The sequence below is a fragment of the Cynocephalus volans genome, unplaced genomic scaffold (assembly GCF_027409185.1).
Source record: "Cynocephalus volans isolate mCynVol1 unplaced genomic scaffold, mCynVol1.pri scaffold_35, whole genome shotgun sequence".
Lineage (NCBI taxonomy): Eukaryota > Metazoa > Chordata > Mammalia > Dermoptera > Cynocephalidae > Cynocephalus > Cynocephalus volans.
Genome location: NW_026902463.1, coordinates 985149 through 1000118, shown reverse-complemented (window position 1 = coordinate 1000118; position 14970 = coordinate 985149). Strand labels below are relative to the sequence as shown.

General features: G+C 51.6%; 1 pseudogene; it reads right to left on the bottom strand.

The window, feature by feature from the left end:
• Positions 1-10910: 10910 nt before the first annotated feature.
• The window catches only part of LOC134369079 (F-box-like/WD repeat-containing protein TBL1X), a 29314-nt pseudogene continuing 25254 nt past the window's right edge, over positions 10911-14970 (bottom strand).

Below are 14970 nucleotides of genomic sequence, written 5' to 3'. Positions count from 1 at the left end.
TTAGTCAGGGACAGCATAGGCGGGAAACAGCAAAGGCAGGCAGAATTTAAAATTTTTGTAAGAACAGGGCAATTTTTAAGCTTCAATTTTCACCATAGGTGTTGGGGGGTGGGTTCAAACAAGGACACTTTTCGAACAGTAAAAATGGCATTAGCTAAATCAATCTACCTCATCACAGACTGTGAGGTGTGGCACATGATCTGTGATGGGAGAAGAGCCAGGTCTTCCTCCGAGGGAGTAGGGGGAACAGGAGACAAAGCCTAGTGCATCCAGTCCGCACCCAGCTATCTCTGCGGCCAGCTCTGCCTCTCGCTCCTGGGCTTGGTCCTTCATTCATTCCACAACATATCCCATACTCCTCCGCCTCGTGCCCATTTGCTTAAAATGGTTGAAACGGGCTTTACCTCCACACTCACACTCCTGCACACTGAGGGTGCACTGAGGAATCACATTTTCCCAGGGAGTCTAAGGAAGTGCAGCACAGCACCCCAGAGTGTGTGTGCTGCAGAGAGAGGCCTTGTTCCTGTCGGGTCCTGACCACATGACCCAAGTCACTAAACCTCTCTTGAAACAGTAAGGCTAAGCCTGTGAACCAAACTGACTCCATTTTCCCTGCAGAAGACACTTTGTTACTTTTCCACTCCTCAGTCATGAGACCCCTCCATGCAAATGATTACCCCATGGGCTGCCCTGACAAAACAGACTGACATAAGACAGGAAACAGATATTTCCTGAGTGGCTTGTTTACTATAATTGTAAAAGTTACAGTTTAACCTAAGACCGCTTTAGGAATTCCCACCTGTGCACAAAGTATCAAGGTGACTGCTACAATGACCCTCCTGGGGTGACAATGATGAACAGCACTGCCTACTGAGCATGCACCCATGACACAACCAGGAAGAACAGAACGGACCACCTCCTGTGATGCTGCCTGCCACCCCTTAACTCCTTTCCTATAAAAAGACCCTGAGCAGCTCCCCTGGGGGGGGGCTAGCTTTACTGTTGCTACCCCCCTCATGCATAAGTCCATCTCCTCTTTTAATAAAGCGCTGCTTGCTTTACTGCTGGGTACATTGTTCATTTCTATGACTTTGGAATCCGAGAGCCTAACTTAATCACTGGCAAAAATTGGAAGGGCATTGGAGAGGACTCCAGCTGCAAGAGGCAAGTGGCCACTGGGACTATTTTGCTCCCATGTCTCTGCTGCTGGCAGATCTCTCCTGGAGTCCCTGGCCTAAGTTCTGACAAGTCAATGCTTTATTCTCTTTACGTTTCTCTGACTTTCCCGGCCCTCTTCTGTTTGCTGGATTGTATCCACGTCTGTACAGGTGCACTGTGGAGGGCTCCTGGCTATGCTTTGTTTTTCTGATTTAAATCTAGTTGGTACTTTTCTTCTTTATGCTGAAAACAAAGGGGAGAACTGCTTTTATCAATTCTTGTTAATGGAGTAGGTTGGCCCCGCAGATTGGGACTAGGCTGAACTGGACCCCACTGCTCCTCTTTTCTCTTTGTTTGTTTGCTTGGTTAGAAATTTAGTTGAATACGTGTAATCTGAATAAACCTTCCAATCCTTGCATCAGCTTTTGGACTTCGAGGTCATTTGTTTAATGCGAGAGGGCAGGGCAAGCCTGGCCGGTTGGTAACACTCTGTGCCTCAGTTTCTTTGTCAGAAGAACAGGGAGAGTATATGTTCCTGCCTGTACGAGTTTGTCAGGGCTGCCATAACAAAATACCAAGAACAGGGCTTCAGCAGCAGAGCTCTATCCTCTCACAGTCCTGGAGGCTGGCAGGCCAAGATCGAGGTGTGGCAGGGCCAGTTTCTCGTGAGGCCCTCTTCTCCCTGTGTCCTCGCGTGGTCTTTTCACTATGCACAAGCATCCCTTCTTTGTGCTCAAATTCCCTCTTCTTATAAGAACAGGACATTGAATTAGGGCCAGCCCTAACACACAACCTCATTTTATCACTGTGAGACCACATACAGTCACATTCTGAGCTACTGGGGGTTAGGGTTTCAACTTATGAACTGGGGTGGGGGAGCACAATTCAGCCCATAGTACTACCTCACAGAGCTGTTACAGGGTTAATGAATGAGTGTAACGTGCTTAGCACCATGTCTGGCACATGGTAAGTACTCAGTAAAAGTTAGCTATTGATATTATTATGTATGTCTGTGATTGCTTGTATATCTTTGAAAGGCAGACTGGTATGGCATGAATTGTGTTTCCCCCAAAAGTCATAATCCCCAGTACCTGTGAATATGACCTTGTTTGGAGATAGGGTCTTTACAGACGATCAGGGTAAGATGATGTCATTATCATGGGCCTATAATCCAATACGACTGGTGTCTTTACGGAAAGAGGAAGTTTGGGTATAGGAAAGACGTGCACGGGGGAAGCCGGCCATCTACAAGCCAAGGCCGCTGCAGCCTCTGGAAGCTGGGAGAGAAGCATGGGGCAGGTTCTTCCCCACAGCCTCAGAAGGAGCCAGTCCTGCTGACACTCGATCTTGTGCTTGTGCCCCAGAACGGTGAGAGAGGACACCTTGCTGTTCAAGCTTCAGCTGTTCGAGCTGCCCGGCCCGTGGTCCTCTGTTGTGGCAGCCCCTGGAAACTCATGCGCAGACTGCCCTTTACACTCCTAAACACCTAGAGCCCAGTCTAGCCCTGGCGATGCCGCAGGCGTGCTGTAAGTAGGTTCTGAGTCTGCTGCGAAGTTTCACCGTCTCTCTGGGATGAAATCACGTGTCCTCATCAAGCACTCACTGCTGGTTCCCAGAAGTTCCTTCATGATATTTAAGGTGCTGGAGTCATGAACTAATTCTTTCATTTTTTTTGAAAGTATGATTTTCCTGATGTTTTTCCCCTAAGTTCTCCCAAGAGGTCCTCCAGGAAAAAAAAAAAAAAAAAAAAAAAAAAAATTATGACTCTTTTATTCTGCAGGTGTCTGGGAAATGGAGGAGGGGGAGAGAATCTATCCCAGTTCTCCTGTCCCTGGAGATCAGGATTCCCCCCAAGCCTTGCTGAAGTCCTGTTGCAGCTGGGAACAGGTGAAAACCTGCTATTTAGCTTTTGGAGTCAGATAAACAGGCCGTTTGCGGCAGCACCGGTGTGGGCTCAGGGGCTGAGAAGAGGGTTGGGATCCAGCTGCTCCCCTGGATAGCTCAAGCAGCAGCTTCTCTGCCCTGCTTCTGTCATCCAAACAGGCCGTGGACACCTTGGAGGTAGGGGGCGGCCTCCTCGATACACAGTGCCATGCAGAGTGGGAACCGTGGAAACCGCAGCACGTGCGGAAAGTCCCACAGCCAGGAGGCAGTGCTGACACCGCTAGACCCTCCCTAGGGCAGAGCGCCTCTGCTGCCCCCCACCCCAGCGATGCACAGCAGAGCAGCCCTCTGAGCCACCAGCCTGCGCCATGGCAACTTCACAGCAGCTGGATTTAGAGGCGTGACGCGTCTGAACTGAGAGGCTCGAGCCACCGAGGCCACTGCCGTGTGTAGCTCAGAACCGGCCTCAGCCAGGATGGCCCCTGACCACCCTCGGGGTCTGCTGGTGACAGACGTCCCCTCGTGCCTTCCTTGTCATCGCTATGCTGATGACACAAGCACTGCCGCCTCCAGCCTGGGCTCCTCTCCCCAGTGCCAGGTGCATCTATGCAGCCACCAAGTGGCCACCTCCCCTGGGGGCTAAGGGGTGTCTAGACAACAGAGATGGGGTCTGCTGTGCCTATGCCAGGGCGTCACTCTGAGCCAGACATAGGGACTGTCCCCCACCCCCCACTCCCCTTCATGCCCCAGCTCTGCACGTTAGTGCTCCTGACGGTTCCTCCTCCAGAATCTAATCCCACCACTCACATCACCTGAAGCCACAGCCCCATCAAGCCCCCACCTGTGTCACTGCCCAACACACTCCTCACCCCCAGCATCGCATACCCAGGCCCATGAGGCTTCCCGGATCAAATGTCAGACTAGGGCACCCCAACTCCCAGCTCCTGAGGGTCCCCATGTTTGCTGAGCGTCTCTTGGGGGGGACGTCACACAGCCCTGAGGTCCTCCTCAGGCTTCCCCTTAGCTTCCTGACGCCAAGCACTCCTGGGCGGGTCACATGGGCACCCCAGTAGGTCAAGGTGACACAGCCTGATGGAAGACACCCCAGAACTGCTCAACTCAGGAGGGGACTGGCCCCCTCACCATGGGATTAGTAGTGTCAGTGGATTTCCCAGCTGGAACTCCAATCCCTGCACATGGAGTGTCCCCCAAGCCACCACATCACCCCATGGGACTTGAGGTGAGAGGGACTAGCACACATCTTAGCCCTAAGAAGGGTGCATGGGCTACACCAAGTCTCCCCAAAGCTTATGTGTTGGAGTCCTGACCCCAGAATGTGACTCAGAATGCAACTGTGTTTGGAGATGGGGTCTTTAAAGAGGTGATTAAGATAAAATGAGGTCACAAGGGTGGGCCCTAATCCAATAGGATTGATGTCCTTATAAGAAGAGAAGATTAGGACACAGACACACATAGAGGGATGACCATGTGAGGACACAGGGAGATGACAGGTTCTACAAGGACAGAGGCCTCAGGAAGAACCGGCCCTGCCACATCTTGATCTCAGACTTCAAGCCTCCAGGACTGGAAGTGATACATGTCTGTCGTTTAAGCTGCCCAGGCTGTAGGATATTGTTATGGTGGCCCTGGCAGGCTCACACAGAGTAAAATCAGATCCCAGACTCAAGGAGCCCTCGCACCCCCCTTGTATGTCCCCTGTAACTTTACAGGGTCCCCAGGGACCCGGGGGCGTCCTGAGCAGAGGGCTGTGCCTTGATGTACATAACCTTCAGGAAGCAGCCTCATGCTCCCTCTGTCACAGTCTGTCTGGCCTGGTTGCGACATGTGCTCGATGTGTGAGTGCTCTCGACTACTTGACACTGTGCATAATTGACTGCACTGAGCGTCACAGCCATACTTAGACTGGGACTTTTCTAACCCTAACTGGCAGCCTCGCGGTTGTGCTGCTGAGTAGGGAGGGGCTGCCCTGGGTGCGCATGTAGCAGGGGGCCGCTGTCCCAGGGTGCACGCTGTCAATGGTGAAACTGGATCCTCCACACAACTCTGCCTCCAGCTCCATGCTCCCTGCACTGCCCAGCGACATCTCCCACAAGATGAAGGGATTTCAGCCTTGGAGCAGGGATGCTGCTGTTCTCCAGGGGCAGCTGGTTCATTGGGGAGGGACGCTGGACTCATAGAACATCTGACATGTGGAGAACCAGGGTAGAAACCATTGTGCCCATGCATCAGCCTTGGCCTGGTCCCGCGCCCAATTCACCACACAGGCATGGGACTCCAGGTGTCCTCACCTGAGTGTGCTCAGGCCCAGCTGTGCCCTTCTGGACAGTTGTATCCGTGCTACTAATTTCAACCATGACGCCAAACTCACTTTGGGCCTCATGGATCCAGTAGTGGTCCCCACTTGGGACTTCCAGGTGTGTCCCTTGGGCTCCAAAGATTAGTGTGTTCTCTGCCCAAGGCGGCCACTATCTGCTCAGACGTATGCTCTGTGTAGGGCCCTGACCGGGAATCTACCTGTCAGGCCATGAAGTGGTGCCTGGGGTCTGCTGGCATCTTTGGGCCTCAGTGACCTCCCTAGGGACAGTGAAACAGAATCAGTTCTGCAGATCTCATCAGAGATACCAGGCACCTCTAGCTGGCCTTCTGCATACACGGTGCCCTTTTGTAAAAGACTGTGTCACACATGTGGCCCCAGCCTGAAGCTGCCCCGTGAACACAAGGTGAGACCTTAATGCTGCCTGGGGAGCTAAGAGCAATTAATGCCTCTCAAATGATAGTGGTGGATATTTTCCGTGTAACAGAGACTTACGGCGCCTGGGAGTTTTAACTATGCCGGTTGATGTCAGACATGCTATTGGCCATTCTCTACCAAGTGTCTGCAATTACAGTGAATTTGCTGATTTGTGCTGTTAAACAAGGCCGGCTTTCTGTAAGTACGGCTGTCCCACTCACAGGCTCCCTGGGAGGCTGGGCTGCAGATAAAGTGCCACCCTCCCTCATAAACCCTGAAAATGTTTACATTGCAAGCACATTCACCCGAGCACTCTCTACAAAGCAGCGACGTACCACAAGCGCTCTGACACACCAAGAGAATGGCAACATCCCTGGGGGCCTAGACCCGACTGAGTGCAGACCAGCCACTTGCTACAGCAGGGCCCAGCACGGTGGCCAACAGCCATCTGCATGGACTTAACTGGATTATTCAACAGGATAGACAAGGGTGTGTAATATGCAGACAAATAGAGGAAGCAATAGGAGAAATTTTGTGCATAACACGACTGCATCCGTGTTGAACACAGCTATACACACTCTCAGAAGGCAAGTTTATTCCTGCAATCTTCTCCAGGGCACCCACTCCCACACTTGATGCAGAACTGCAGTTTGGCGTGATCACCTCCACTGTTAGCGTCAGGCTGGAAGCTGCCACACACCCCTCTAACAGGATTCCCACAGCCACTCTGCTTCGGGGTCTGGTCTGCACTGACCTGCAGCCCAGGCATCACCGTGGCCAGAGCCCAGCTCACCCCGCAGTGCTGGAGCCACCTGGCTGCCCGCCACAGTGTGCTTTCCTTTGTCCTGAGATTGTGTCCAAACAACGTCTCCCACCCGCCCTGCCCTGCAGCTTGGGCGCAATGTCCCAAGTTTCCAGTGGGAAGTGGGTGGAGGTGAGGTGTATCCGAGCTGGCCTGGTGTGAGGAGGAACGAAGGACGCTGTGCCTCGTGGTCACTCCACACCACCACCCACCTGCCCTGCTACTGGCCCTCCACCAAGGAGGAAAGTGAGAAGCCAGGAGGACACAGCCTGGGCCCGAGTCACCGCGGCAGCAGAGCTGTCCACTTGCATCCCTAGATGCTGACATGAGGGAACGGACGCCTCCTCCTTCCAGCCCCTGGTGCATCGGGACTCTTTGTAACCTCGACGTTTCCCTAAACACAAAGGTGCTTTGCAAACCCCTCCCCAGTGGTAACAGAAAATGAGACTTAATGTAGCTCACACTTCCTCAACCACAGCCCACGCTGCAGAGATGTGTCTCAAGACCATTACTCACGCGACGGTGCTTAAAGGCATGCCCTCGGGAAGAACCCTCGGGTCCAGCCTCCCCCAACTCTGCTGTCTGCTTTCAGGAGAGGCTTACCTGAAACCGTGCAGCCTGCTCAGTTTCCTGTACAGCCACTCTTTGCAACTGCCTGAGCTTTCCTTGTTTTAAACATCCATTTCAGTCCCATTGAGCCTAAGGCAGCAGTGCCATCATGTGTCTCGTACTGGCACAGCCTCGCTGCAGACAGGCTCATACTCTTCCAGTCCTTCTAGGTATTCTTTGGTGGCATTAGACCTTTACTGGTTAATATCAGAACTTTGTCACTTCTGTGTTAGAGTATTCACTGTTCCTACCACTTAAACTCTGCACTGGAACTAGTTTGTTGTCCTTTGCTTACTTCTGAAATGGGGGAACTTCCTGTGAGGACCAGCACTCGAGCTCTGTGGTTGAGCTAAATTGCTGCTTTGCTGCTGATTCTCTGGGGAAGGCTTTTTGTGCAACTCAGGATTTAATTGTGGTTACAAGATGGTCTTGTAGGTGTCTGGGTGCCAGTGTGTGTGCGGCAGGGGGTATCTGCTTAAGCGTGGTGAGGTCACCTGACCCTCGCGGGGACATGCTTCGTGCGTGCGGCGTGAGGGCGCCCGATATTTTGGAGACCTGCTTAGTGCTTTTGAGGAATACAAACTTTATCGGTGTGACCTTGAGGCGTGCGTCCCTCCGTAGGGGAGATGGAAAAACAGTTAGTGGTTGTCAGAGATTTAGGCGGGGGACTTATTCCTGTGAGTAGAGGGAGGTCACGTGAACCGCAGTTGGGGATCATGCTCCATTAGGGTGCAGGCCACATGGCCCGCGGGCTTCCTGCTACCTGAGGGGTGATGTCCTTCGCTCTGATGGGGAAGACATGTACTTAAAGGGTGAAGGTGCTCGGCCTTCGGGGACGGACCTCGTCCGTGAAGTTTGAGGGCTCCAAATCTTATACGTGTCCTGGTGAGGGTGCGCGGCCCACGGTGCGGACCTGCGCCTTTCGAAGTGAGGTCTCTAGGCCTTACAGGTAGGTGTCCAGGTGAAGCGTGCGTCTCTACCGCGTAGGGACCTGCTCAGTGCAGAGGCAGGGCGTGCTTCCCGCGGTGGACGAGCACACTCCATTCGGAGGGAGGGCATACGGCCCGCGGGAGTCTTGTTCCCTGTGAAGTGAGATGATGTGACACTCGCGGGAACGTGGGCCAAGCGTATGGTGTGAGGGCTCTCGGCCCTTGTCGTGACGTTCTCAGTGCGTCACGGTATAAGGCCAGCGCGGGGAACTGCTGCACCGTGTTGGGTGAGGGCATTCCACTGGCTTCTGGGACCTGCTCCGTCAGGGCTAAAGGCGCGGGACCCGCTTTGGTGACATCACGTGACCCTGGCGCGGACATGTTCCCTGCATGCGGGGTGAGTGTGCGTGGCTGATTTGGATACCTGCTTACTGCGTTGGGGGACTAGAGACTTCATCAGTGTCCCCTTGAGGCACACGTCCAACCCTAGGGACCCGTTAATGGTAGAATGAGGTTGCACGTCCCGCAGTGGGGTGTCATGCACCATTCGGCTGCAGGGCCCGCGTCCCGCGTGTGTCCTGCTCCCTGTGGGGTGAGATCCCGCGGTCCGCTGGGGGCGACCTGCTCCTGAGGGGTGAGGGCGCTCGACCCCCGGGTGTTCTGCTCCCTGCGGGATGAGGTTCGGTGGTTCGCTGGGGACCACATACTCTAGTGGTGAGGGCGCCTGTCCCGCGGGGTTCCTGCTCCCTGTAGGGTGAGGTCCAACGTTCCGCTCTGGACGACCTCCTCTTCAGGGGTTATGGAGCGGGACCCACGGGTTCCTGCTTTCTGTGGGGTGAAGTCTCGCTGTCCCCAAGGGGCGACATGCTCTTCAAGCGCGGGTCGCGTGCCCCCCTGGGGTTCTGCTCCGTTTGGCGTGAGGTCCTGCGGTCAGCTTGGGGCTACCAGATCTTCAGAGGTGAAAACGCGCAACGGGTGTCCAGCATCCTGTGGGCTGAGGTCCCGCGGATGGCTGGAGGCGACATGTTGTTCAGGAGTGGGGCACGCATCCCGCTGGTGTCCTGCTGCCTGTGGGTGAGGTCCCAGGGTCTGTGGAGAGGACATGTTCTTGAAGGGTGAAGGCGCTCGGCCCGCTGGGACGGACCTGGTCCTTGAAGTGGGAGGGCTGCAAATCTTATACATGTCCGGGAGAGGGCGCCTGGCCAACGGTGCGGAGCTGTGCCTTTCGGAGTGAGGTCTCTAGTCCTTACAGGTGTCCAGGTGAGGCGTGCATCCCACGGTAGGTACCCGGTCAGTACAGAGGGAAGAAGTGCTTCCCGTGGTAGGCGAGCATACTCCATTTAGTGGGATGGCATACGGCCCACGGGAGTCTTGTTCCCTGTCATGTGAGATCATGTGACACTCGCGGGAACGTGGGCCAAGCTTACGGGGATGAGGGCTCACGGCCCTTGGTGTGACGTTCTCAGCAGGCCATAAGGGGAAAAGGCCAGCGTGGGGAACTGCGCCATCTGGTGTGAGGGCATTCCACTGGCTTCTGGGACCTCCTCTGTGAGGAATAAAGGCGCAGCACCCCGTTGTCGACCTGCTCCTGCGCGCTGAGGGCATGCGGTCCGAGGCACAGCGGGGGACGTGTTCCTGTGAGTTGAGGGCCCGTGGACCGCGGGGGTATTTCCTTGGTTCTGGGTACGGGTGCGCGTCACGCCATGGTACATGCTCCGTGCGGATCGAGGTGTCTAAGTCTTGTAGGTGTCCGGGTGCCAGTGCGTGTGCGGCGGTGGTTATCTGCTTAAGCGTGGTGTGGTGACCTGACCCTCGCGGGGACGTGCTCAGCCCGTGCGGCGAGAGGGCGCCCGGCATTTTGGAGTCCTCCTTAGTGCTTTTGAGGACTACAGACTTTATCAGTGTGCCCTTGAGGCGTGCGTCCATCCGTAGGGACCCGCTTAGTGTAGAGGGAGGTCGCACGTCCCGCAGTTGGGGATCATGCTCCATTAGGGTGCAGGGCGCGTGGAACGCGGGCATCCTGCTCCCTGAGGGGTGATGTCCCTCGCTCTGATGGGGAAGACGTAATCTTGAAGGGTGAGGGCTATCGGCCTGCGGAGGTCCTGCTCCCTGTGGCGTGAGGTCGCACGGTCCGTTGGGGACGACATGTTCTTAAAGTGTGAAGGCACTCGGTCCGCGGGGACGGATCTGGTCCGTGAAGTGTGAGGGCTCCAAATCTTATACGTGTCCTGGTGAGGGCGCGCGGCCCACGGTCCGGACCTGCGCCTTTCGAAGTGAGGTCTCTAGGCCTTACAAGTAGGTGTCCAGGTGAGGCGTGAGTCCCTACCGCCTAGGGACCTGCTCAGTGCAGAGGCAGGGCGTGCTTCCCGAGGTAGACGAGCATACTCCATTCGGAAGGAGGTCATACGACCCGCGGGAGTCTTGTTCCCTGTGAAGTGAGATGATGTGACACTCGCGGGAACGTGGGCCAAGCGTACGGTGTGAGGGTTCACGGCCCTTGGTGAGACGTTCTCAGTGCGCTATAACGGTATAAGGCCAGCGCGAGGAACTGCTGCGCCGTGTTGGGTGAGGGCATTCCACTGGCTTCTGGGACCTGCTGCGTCAGGGCTAAAGGCGTGGGACCCGCGTTGGTGACATCACGTGATCCTCGCGGGGACATGCTCCGTGCGTCCAGGGTGAGGACATGCAGCTGGTTGGGAGACATGTTTCGTGCTTTTGAAGACTACAGACTTTATCGGTGTCTGCTTGAAGTGCGCATTCCACAGAAGGGAACTGCTCAGTTTAGACTGAGGTCGCACGTCCCGCGGTGTGGGATCATACTCCATTCGGGTTCAGAGCACACGGCCCGCGTGGGTCCTGCTCCCTGTGGGGTGGGGGCCTGCGGTCCACTGTCAGTGACCTGCTCTTGAGGGGTGTGGGCCCGCGTTCTGCGAGAGTGGGGAGGTGGTGATGTTCCCCTGCCGTGTGATGGTGCAAGGCCCACTGTGGGTACGTGCTCCATGAAGAGCGTGGCTTGCGTGTCGCCGGGCACGGCATTAGCTTCTTTTGGTTGGAGGGTGCGCGGCCCTCGGGAGTTCCTGCTTTGTGTGGGATAAGAGCGTGTTTGCCAAGTCAGGGTGACCTGCTCCGTGTGGGGCGAGAGCTCCAGACCTTATCCGTGTCAGGGTGTGGGCGTACGCCTCGCAGAGGTCCTGCTTGGTGCATAGTGAGGGCGCGCACCCCGCTGGGGGCCGTGCTTTGTGTGGGCTGTATGCTCCAGACTGTACTGGTGTCCCTGTTAGGGCTCTCAGTCGCGGGTTGGGCGGGATATCTGAGCACAGATAAAGGGGGTCATCCAGGAGTGCTTTCCTAGGGTATTCTGCAAATACTATGGTCGGTAAAATTCGTGTCCGAGGGACGTTGGTTTTAAAAATTCAGTTTATGGTGTCTGGCGTTTGCTTACTCGGAAAACTTCACTGCAGTTAAGCAAAGTGCAAAAAAATGTATTGGATCTCTACGTAACCCACCAGGTGGTGTGTGTATTCTTTTCTGTTTTGCACCATATATTTTGTCTCGCGTGTTTTTAAATCTGAAACCTGAAATCCTTCCCCAGCCCCGGTTTTTCAGGTTTGGATTTTACACCACAGGTGCGCAAGCTGCTCTCCACGTCGGAATCCAGCTTGCTGCTCATTTCCTATGGCCCATGAGCTAAGAGTGGGTGTACATCTTTAAATGTTTTTTTTTTTTTTAAATCGAAAGAGGAATAGTATAAGTTGCCATGTGACTGTCACATGACGTTTAATTGTCAGTGCCCATGAGTAAAGTTGATGGGAACGCAGCTATGCTGTGCGTTTGTGTGTTGTCTAGGGCTGCCTTTGCCCTGCAAATGCAAAGTTACGTTCTGGACAGACAAAGCCAGAAATATTTACTATCTGGCCCTTTACAGAACAAGTTTGCCAACATCTGCTTTAAATTATAGGATGACACTTTTTACAGACATCTAAGCTAGATTTTGCCATTTTGTTTAACTTTTTATGTTGGAAAATTTCCAGCATATGTGAATGTAGTAAATGATATATAAATGAATAAAATAAATTCCTCTTACCCTTCATTCAGCTCATCTACACACCCCCTCATCCTCCTCACTGGATTAATTTTAAGCAAATTCCAGAACTTTTATCATTTCATCCGTACAGATTCCAGTGTACAGTTCTAGAAGACAAAGACTCTTAAACATATATAACCTTAATATCATTATCACTTTAAAATGATTAAAACCAATTCTTTAATGTCATCAGTGTATGTTTAGTTGTATCGTAAGTGTTTTTGTTGTTTTTTGTTTTTGTTTTGTACAATAGATTTCTTTGAATCGGGTCAAAATACTGTCCACACTGGCAATTGGGTGATAGGGGCTGACCATTTTGGAATCATGTATCTGCAGAATGTTTGTCCTTGAAGGCGGTTAGGTATTTGCTAACTGCCCTCCATACCCCACCTTGTGCAAGTTTCTGGGCACAGGGCTGTGTGTCTAGGGCCCATCTATTCTGTCCCCTTACCCACATTGCCAAAAACGTGACTGAAGGCGCTCAAGAAACTTGACTTCAAATAAATGCATTGCAACCTCAAGTTACTTTATCAGACTTGAGGAATAAGACAGGGAAGCAATATTTCCTTTTTATTTGGCGTAAAATCACTTGCGTGCAGGCTAATTCAATCAAAACTCCTTTTCTTCCTGATTCTACTAAGTCGTTTTGGAAAAGCATCTTAATAGTAACTTAGTTTCTATAACTTGAATATCTGGAAGTAAATGTGTACCCAGACATCTTTTGAGGGTTAGTGAATTATTATGCGTACATCCTTTCGCCTTAGAAAGGGTGGTGGATAGTGTTGTGAGGAAATGAGGAGAAAGCAGAAGTCAGAAGAAAGCTGGTGACCTGTCCCCTTACAGAAAAATAAGAAATACGATGCCTACCTCATTGGGCTTTTATTGAGCTCAAAGGAGTGCTATGTGCCAAAAATTACGTACAGAAGAAAGGCATTATTTTTATTAGCAGTGGCTTGATAATGAGAAATAGTATGTCTTAGTGTCCCCAGTTCTCCTTTAGTAGTGTATTACATAGTGTATGTTTAAACAAAGGGTATTGTATTACCTAATGAAAAAACCATAATATGTACCGTAAGTGTGTGCGCTGTTTTAAGTAGCATTAGATATTTGGGTCTAATAACAAGGGAAACTCACAAATAACAAATGTAAAAAGCAAATTATTGAGAGCTAATTTGTGAAAATCTTAAATGTATTTTTTTAAAAAGAATGAAGGATTTATATATTCAAACTTCCAAACTGTGCTTTATGAATAATTCATTTTCAAATGAGGTATAATTAACATGGACATTAAAATTGCAGCTGAGAAATACAGATTGCTCTTCACAACATCACGTTGCAATGCCAAGCAAACAATATAAAAAAATATATATATATAGGGATGAGACTGTAGCCAAAGATGGTTCAATTTGAAATCAAAGTGCATGGGATTGCCTTGCTATCATAAGAGTTATTTCCTGAGTAATGCAGTATATTTTCTTTCTCTCTCTCTGCACACTCCAATATGTGTAGATTTTTCTAACTTCCTTCAATTCCCTTCTCTTCCCTTCCATCCTCTCCCCTCCCCTTCCCCTCTCTTCCTCCCTTCCTTTCTATCATCTATCTCTATGTGTCATGCTTATCTTCTATCTATCATATCTACCTAGCTTCCTTACTATCATATCTGTTGTCTGTCTGTCTGTCTGTCTGTTAATCTATCTGTCTGTCTGTCTGTCTGTCTATATCTATATCTGTCCATCTATCTATCTGTTATCTGTACAAAGCAACTAAAGTCAGCTTTAGATTTGAATTAGAATCAGACACCAAGCATCATTTAATTCTCACGTAGGTATCATAATACGTTCTTCGGTGTTGTTCGGACTCCCAGATTTCGTTGAGAACATCTCCGATGTGAACGGAACAGACATCTGGCCTGCCTCTTTCTGCATGGGGAGTGCGGTAGGTGCGCCCACCTTTGTTCCCCTCTCCACCCTACTTGCGTTCTTGTCACACTGCTGTCCTCGAAGTGCAGCCCCAGCAGCCCCTGGGCATATGCTAGAAATGCAAAGTCTCAGGCCATGCCCCAGACCTACTGATCAGGAACTCTGACACGAGCCCTGCCAGGTCTATGTTTTAATAAACCCTCCAGAGGATGCTAATACACACGCAAGTGTGGCTTCTCCACCCGCAGCCCTGGAAGCACAAGTGTGTGCCCTTACCATACTTACCCTAAACGGAGCCACAAGCACACAACAATATTATCAATTAAGTTAAGGAAATATATTTAAATATACATAATGGTAACATATAAATATTTTATATTTAACTTATATCATACAAACATTTAATATTCAAACATATTATGTTACATATAATAATAACATATACTAAACATATTCATGGTTTATAAACCATGAAATAAATAAATATGTATAATACACATGCACACGTTATGCTCTGTTCACCAAGTGGATGCTCAAGGGAGTGATGTAAAGCTTACGCAGGTGGTGCTGATTCTCTGTCCTGGAGCAGAATTGCCCGCTTCCTTCCTTCCCTTCCATGGCCTCCTGATGAAGCATCTGTCTCAGCCCCCAACGGCAAGGCTTACTGATCTTCCAACACCCTGAGCCCCCTTCCATCCCCTTGTATTTGGAACGACTTTCTGAGTCTTTTCTGCCTGAATTCATTCTTTCCCAGAGAAAAAGCTTCTACTTCCTAGCCCCTAGAACCCTCATGGCAGTTTAAACTGCACTTCTTAGAGCCTTGTCTACTGTGT